This window comes from Myiozetetes cayanensis, unplaced genomic scaffold (assembly GCF_022539395.1).
Source record: "Myiozetetes cayanensis isolate MyiCay16 unplaced genomic scaffold, myiCay2020 scf141, whole genome shotgun sequence".
Lineage (NCBI taxonomy): Eukaryota > Metazoa > Chordata > Aves > Passeriformes > Tyrannidae > Myiozetetes > Myiozetetes cayanensis.
The window spans coordinates 81,861-88,590 of record NW_026087060.1 but is presented as its reverse complement, the minus strand read 5'-3'; the positions used below and the strand labels follow the sequence as shown (position 1 = coordinate 88,590).

Here is a 6,730-nt window from a genome sequence, read left to right as displayed (position 1 = left end):
TCACCATTTGGTTCGTTCCTTTGGCTCAATTCCCATTAACTGCATTGTTTTAAACAGAGCATGACTGCAACACCTCTATGCCGCTCCATCCTTTGTTTCATGCCTCTCTCAGGGCAGTACACCAAGTTCCCTCAGTGTTCCTGCTCCTAATGTGTGCAGCCAGTTTGTTTCTGGTGAACTATCGCCAACAGGGGCATTCCTTCTTGTTGAGCTTTGTCTTTCAGTATTTTTCCACACCAAAGTAACACAGGTCATGTTTGTCCTCCTCTGCGAATAAGATACAATTCCATGGACTTGAGTGATCTTGGCCCTCCCTATACTATGTCTGAAGGGGGCACAGTAGTGCCAGTTGCACTCCTACAGCTGCCAGCTAATGATCTATAAGTGGCATATCATCAAGAGAAATATAACATCCTCCTTTGCAGCTGTTTTTTCTCAAGAGATTGGTCACTAAGTGCCAAGAGTCAGGGCAAGTGACTAACACAGGACAAAAGGATGTGAAAAACAAAAGGTCTATACAGACCTTCCTGAATTGTACTCCACTGAAGTTATATTTATCTTTCTGATTTATTCATTGAATCTATTTCTTTTCATCTTTCTTATTGATTTAAATGCTCATTTAGGGGAAGTTCTTTCAAGCACAGAACCAAATGATTATTTTTCTAGAATTTGACCCCTTAAATGGTTAACCTCAACTAAGTATAAGCATGAAGGAAAACAACCCTTGAACCATCAGTCAGTTATAACTCTAGGACTGAGCTACCAGTGCTGATGTTGCCTTTTAATTTGTTTGTATCTCAGAATAACTCCTATTACTGCATCTGAGGGTGGATTCAGACTTGTTTTTCGTGTGTACTTATGAAGAAATGGGGAATTAAACCCGGTCACTCGAGGGGCGGCCGCCCGCTGGTCGCTATCGGGACGTCTTCACCGGGTGCCGGGGGGGAAGGGGGAGGGGCGAGGGGTTCTGCCCCCGCTTCCAATCGCGCCTCCATGCTGGTGGCTTAGCGCATGCGCGGGATGGGGTTGTGCAGTCGCGGTGTTGTGTCGCTAGAGTCCAGTCTGTGCTGCTCCTCCGTCAGCCCCGTTATGGCAGACCCACGCTTGAGGCAGATCAAGATTAAGATCGGAGTCGTGAGACGGTGAGTGCGCCTGTGGGGTCAGGGGTGAAGGGCAGCTGTTGGGAGAAGCTGAAGGTGATCCCGCCGCTCCCGAGGGGGCGAGCGGAGAGGGGGAGTGGGCTCGGCCCTGCTATGAGCTCTGAGGACAGCCCCCGTCGTCCAGAGTGGGGAGGGGCTCTGCCGCTGCCGTGGTCCTCGGGGGCTCTGCCGTGCCGAGCAGAGGAGCTGCGAGCAGGGCTTTCTGCGCTGCCGGCCATGCCTGCTGTGGGGTCTGGGAGTTCTTGCGCTGGGGCGTATGGCGGTGGGGTGGGGCTGCCGAGGTGTGTCGGAGGGTGGCTGTGGCACAAATTCTGCCATGGCTACCGGTTTCTTCCCCCTGCGCACCATCGTTAGCAAAAGGCCTTTTTTTTCCTGAGACCGCAATTAAACGGGGCTTTTGTCCCACTGCCCGTTCCGTGTACAGGGCAGTCTCGCCATATACCTCGCAGAGGCCTTAGTCTTACCTGTTTTACCAAAACAATTGTTGAATGGGATCTTTTTGATTTGATAGTTCTCACTGCAAAACCAATGTCCAACACCAGAGTCTCGGGTTTCTCTAGATTTAACACAGTCTTCATTTTTAAGAAAAGTTGCAGTTTATCCATCTTGCTTGTTATTTTTCTTTTATTTGGATAAGGGAAAACCATAGCAAAATCTATGTATGCCAGAAAAATAAAGTCTTCAAATGCATCAATAACAACAGTAATACTAGGGAAAATGTGGGCCTGCTGCTGAAAGTACAGGTGTGGGTTGGTTACTGGGTGCACAGTGCCAATTCACACACCAAGGCAAGGTATTTCTATTTTTTATTCTAGTTTGTGTAAAGTAGGGAGCTGGGTGGCAACTCACAAAAGGTTGGCTCCCCAATCATCAAAACTTTACACTATTTATACATTCTAATAAGCAAAGGCATCACATTCATTGGTTACAGATTACATAAGTTTTTCATTAATTAATACTCAAACCCTTATTTGCTAGTTATATCTCTCGCTTCTCATGCTAATTAGTCCACAGGTGCAGTTTTTCTTTCCGTTTGAGTTTGGGGTCCATTTTGAGTAGGTGGTCAATGAGTCAATGGTCGCAATCTCCCCCTGCCAGAACTACCTTTCTCCCCAGTTACTGCTCAGTTCTGCTGACTTCACTCCTGGTGGCTCTTGTCCAGACAGCCCGTTCATCTTGGAATTGTGTTCCCTTTTCCTTAAAACAAAAGATTAGCCAAACATACGATGCTCTCAATGCAATTGCTTAATCATAACTGTCCAGCTATAGCTACTGATTAACAACTAAAAAAAATTACAAAGTTTGATTCAAATCTTGAGGGGCTTGATATCATTTTCCTCTTATGAGGCTACAAGATTTGTCCTTATGACAAGGCTTGTAAACCTCACTACTTTTCCTGGCTAGCAACACGTGAACTCCTACTGTTGATTGTATAATTAATCTTTTGACACAACTCAAGGTAATACAAACTATGATAATGACAATAGCTGTTACTATTATAGTTTGAAGCAAACTTGACGACCATCAATTTCAACTGAGCCTCTTGACATAACTTTGATATTTGCTTCTTTATTGTCTAATTCATTTTTTCTACCTTCTCGCTAGACTGTGGTCTTCATGGGGTATTTAATTCCTAATTATTCTGCAAAAACTTAAACATTTCCCGCGCTATTTCTGCTATAAAGTGGGGTCTATTATCTGAAGATTCCTTTTGGTATACCAAATCTGGATATTAATTCTTTTAACAAAACTGTAATTATTTCTCTACTATTGTTGGTATGACAGGAGAAAGCCTCTGGCCAACCAGAAAAGATATCTACTAATACTAATAGATATTTTTATTGCTTCTTTGCTGAAAGCAACAATATATCTGCTCCCACGCCTCTCTTGATTCATCCTTTTAAGTAGGTTTTCCATCATCTTCTCAGAGACCTATAGCTGCTTTACAGGTGTTTCCCAGCATCCTTCTTTATCCTCTTCTTTTGTATAATTTGGCAGAGCATGGACTGTGCCAAAGGCATATGTTGCAGTTCTCATGTCTCTGAGACGGGAAGCAAAGTGACTGAGTTAAGACTCACGATGCCATTGTTCCAGCTCCTTTGCTAGGATAATCCTTATGGGAGGATGGTTGAACAGCTTCTGTCCTGTAGTTAGATTTTCCCATTCAAAGGCAAAGACAAGTTGACTCTGTCCACAGGTATGCAAAAGAAGATGTCTTTGAAATCTAACACTGTAAAGTACATATTAGTCTCTGGTATTGAGGATTTAGGACTACCAGATGCCCATAAATCTTGCACTAGTCTATATTCTGATGATTTAGGCTTTTTCACTGGGAGGATAAGAGTGTTAAATTCTGATTGGCATTCCCTTAATAACCCGAATTCTGAGAGTCTGTTAATGGTTCCAATCCTTGTTGGGCCTCTAACTTTATAGGGTATTGTTTTTTCCTTACTAGTCAGACTCCTAGTTTCAGTTCAATGTTTACTGGACTCTCATTTCTTGCTCCTCCCAATGCCCAAACCAATAGTATAACTGCATCTAAAACTTCACTGGGGATTATCTCTTCTGTAGGTTTTTCCTCAGTGAGTAGGCAGATCTGTGCTTTCCATGCATTTTCTGAAGGAATGTGAAACTGGACAGACTCCTCAGAAAAAGTTAATTGTGCATTTAATTTGCATAGTAAATCCCTTCCGAGCAATGGCAAAGGACACTCTGGCATATAGAGAAACTGATGTGTTAATTTTGTGTTTCCAATTGTGAATTCCACTGGTTGTAAAAATGGTCTGAGGGATTTCCTCCCGATCGCACCAATAATACCTACTTTCGTTTTACTTAAAGGTCCCTTGCAGTGAGTAACTACAGAATAAGTTGCTCTAGTATCCACTAGAAAATCTATTGTTTAATTCCCCAGTTTAATTGGAACCAGAGGATCAGCTGAGGGAATAAAAAGAGATGCCTCCAGTCCCCTTCAATATAGCCCAATTTCTGCCATAATTCATGTGTCTATTGGTTTTTCCTTTTGTTCATTTGAGACTTGGGGGTTGTAGTGGGTTAACCTTGGCTGGATGTCAAGTGCCCACCAAGCTGCTCTCATTCCCCTTCCCAGACAGACAGGGGAGAGAGAATAAGATGGAAAACGACCCATAGGTTAAGATAAGGCAGTTTACTAAAGCCAAAGTTTGTACATGCACAAGTGAAGCAAAAAATAACAAGGTTTATTCTCTACTTCCCATCAGTAAACGATGTCTGGCCACTTCTTGAAAAGCAGGGCTTCAGCAACACGTAATGATTTCTCAGCAGGCAGCCATTGGAAACAATTAATGCCCCCCTTTCCTCCTCCTTTCCTTAGCTTTTCATATCTGAACTGATGTCATATGGTATGGAATATCCCTTTGGTTTGTTTGGGTCAGCTGGCCTACTTGTGTCCCCTCCCAGAATCTTGCCCTCAATTGGGGGAGGAATGTTAAAGTGTTGATGCTGTGCCAGCGCTGCTCAGCAGTAGCCAAAACGTTGATGTGTTATCAACACCCTTCTAGCTACCAATGCAAAGCACAGCACTGTGAGGACTGCTATGGGGAAATGAACTCCAGTTCAGCCAGACCCAATACAGTCTCCACCCCTTATTCCATACCATTTGTGTTATACTCAGATCTCACATAATATATATATATATCTTCTGACTATCCCCCATCCTTTCACAGGTAGATATTATTTTTCCTATTTTATAAGCTCCTTCCACCCCTCCAGATCTTGGGCTCAGTTCCATTAGGATGGGTACTCAGGACAGGAGAAGCAGCACAATCGATCATTGTGCGCCGACACCAACCTGGCTCGGATCATTGTCACACTCTCCTTCTTCCTCACAAATTCACTCTTCATTGCCCTCCTACTTTACTTCCTGCGACATACAACTTAGAGCACAGATTATTTTTACCCCAAGGTTACATCTCCTTGAGACACACACCAGGTCTCCCCATCTTCCCACATTACCCACCAGGTATACCCTGGTCCCTGAGCAAAGACTATTCCACAGATGGGTTTGCCTTTTCCCATGGGAGGAGAAACCCACACTGACTCCCCAGCCACTTCCCCATGTGTAGTATGGGGACCTTATCTCCTCCCACAGTATGTAAGGGTTGCGTTTGGGCAGGACCCAGGCGGCTAGCAGATTCCCTATTGTTGACGAGCAAAGTAGCTTCAGATAAATTTGCCTCCCAATGCTTCCATGTCCCATTACTTAATGCTCTTAACATAGTCTTCAACAGTCCATTATACCTCTCAATATTTACAGAGGCTTGTGGGTGATAAGGGATGTGATAGATCCACTCAATGTCACGTTTCTTTGCCCAAGAGCTTATAACATTATTTCAAAAGTGAGTCCCATTACCTGATTCAATTCTCCCAGGGGTCCCATGTCGTCACAGAATGTGCCTCTCAAGGCCTAGGATGGTTTTTCAGGCAGTGACCTTTTATCACATCCCTTATCACATCCTTAAAGTCCAACCCTGTTTACGTCATGGGGTAGGGTGTGTTCCTCTTCTTCAGATTGGCTCTTCGGTGCCTCCCCCTCATGCCAGGGGAGGAGTTTCCAGCAACATGGCAACCTCCATGTGCCCGCATGGCTACCCACATGGCATAAGACTGAGTCAGCTTTATTTTCAGTTAATATGTAATTTCCCTATTCCTGTGCGGTCAGTCCCTGGCATACATTCCGAGACTGAACTGTATGCCTTACAACTTTCGCAGTACACCTAAAGGTTAGTAATAAGAAGAAAACAAAAATAACTTTGTTAGTAATTTTGTCTATCTTATCTGCTTATAATAAAACCAGTCCTTTATTTCTCACAAGCAGGCCTTATGTGTACCTGCAGGTCTAGGCCCAGTTCTCACACACACACACACACACACACATACACTCCCAGTGAGTTGGCTCTGACTCATATCAGTCATCAAATCATAGAATCTACTGGGTTGGGAAAGACCCCCGAGATCATCAAGTCCAACCCTTGATAATTCAGGGAGATTTGAATCCAGTGTCTCACACAACCAGGTTGGTCAAGCAGGATTTTCCCTTGGTGAAGCCGTGCTGGTTGTCTTTAATCACAAAATCCTTTGCTGAGAGGAGTATGATGTTGATAGTTTTGCGCTTCTCTGAGTCTGCATATAGAAATGCATATAAAAATCCAAATCTTAGTTTTTCTTCATTGTTTTCTACTCCATATTTTATTTGAATTTACTGTATATGGTCTCTTGTATGTGTTTAATAGCTTTTCTTTGTTATCCTAAAACCATATTTACCCATCTCTCAGGGTTGCATTTCTTTAGTGACCAGTACTCAACTATTGCTGAGTTGTTTATAGCACTGGGGCATTTCAGCATCTTCCTGTGCTTGTGTTTTCAAGGGCTCTGCTATCACCCCATGTTCCTGTTCTCATTAGGTTTGATAATTTATGCTACATTTTTATTCTAAATCAGAGATAGCCCATTCTTGTTAGTAACAAAAAACAATACAGCAGTGTTTTACTATGGGCGATGAAGAAATGAGGCTGCACACACACAGAATTCGATTT

At 43.4% G+C, this 6,730-nt stretch overlaps 1 long non-coding RNA gene across 1 annotated transcript in view; it reads left to right on the top strand.

Annotated features, from left to right (window-relative positions):
- The first annotated feature begins 1,019 nt into the window (after window positions 1-1,019).
- The window catches only part of LOC126637116 (uncharacterized), a 32,300-nt gene continuing 26,589 nt past the window's right edge, over window positions 1,020-6,730 (top strand). Inside the window, exon 1 of the long non-coding RNA XR_007628202.1 lies at window positions 1,020-1,142. This is a non-coding gene — a long non-coding RNA (uncharacterized LOC126637116). The remainder of the gene's footprint in view (window positions 1,143-6,730) is intronic.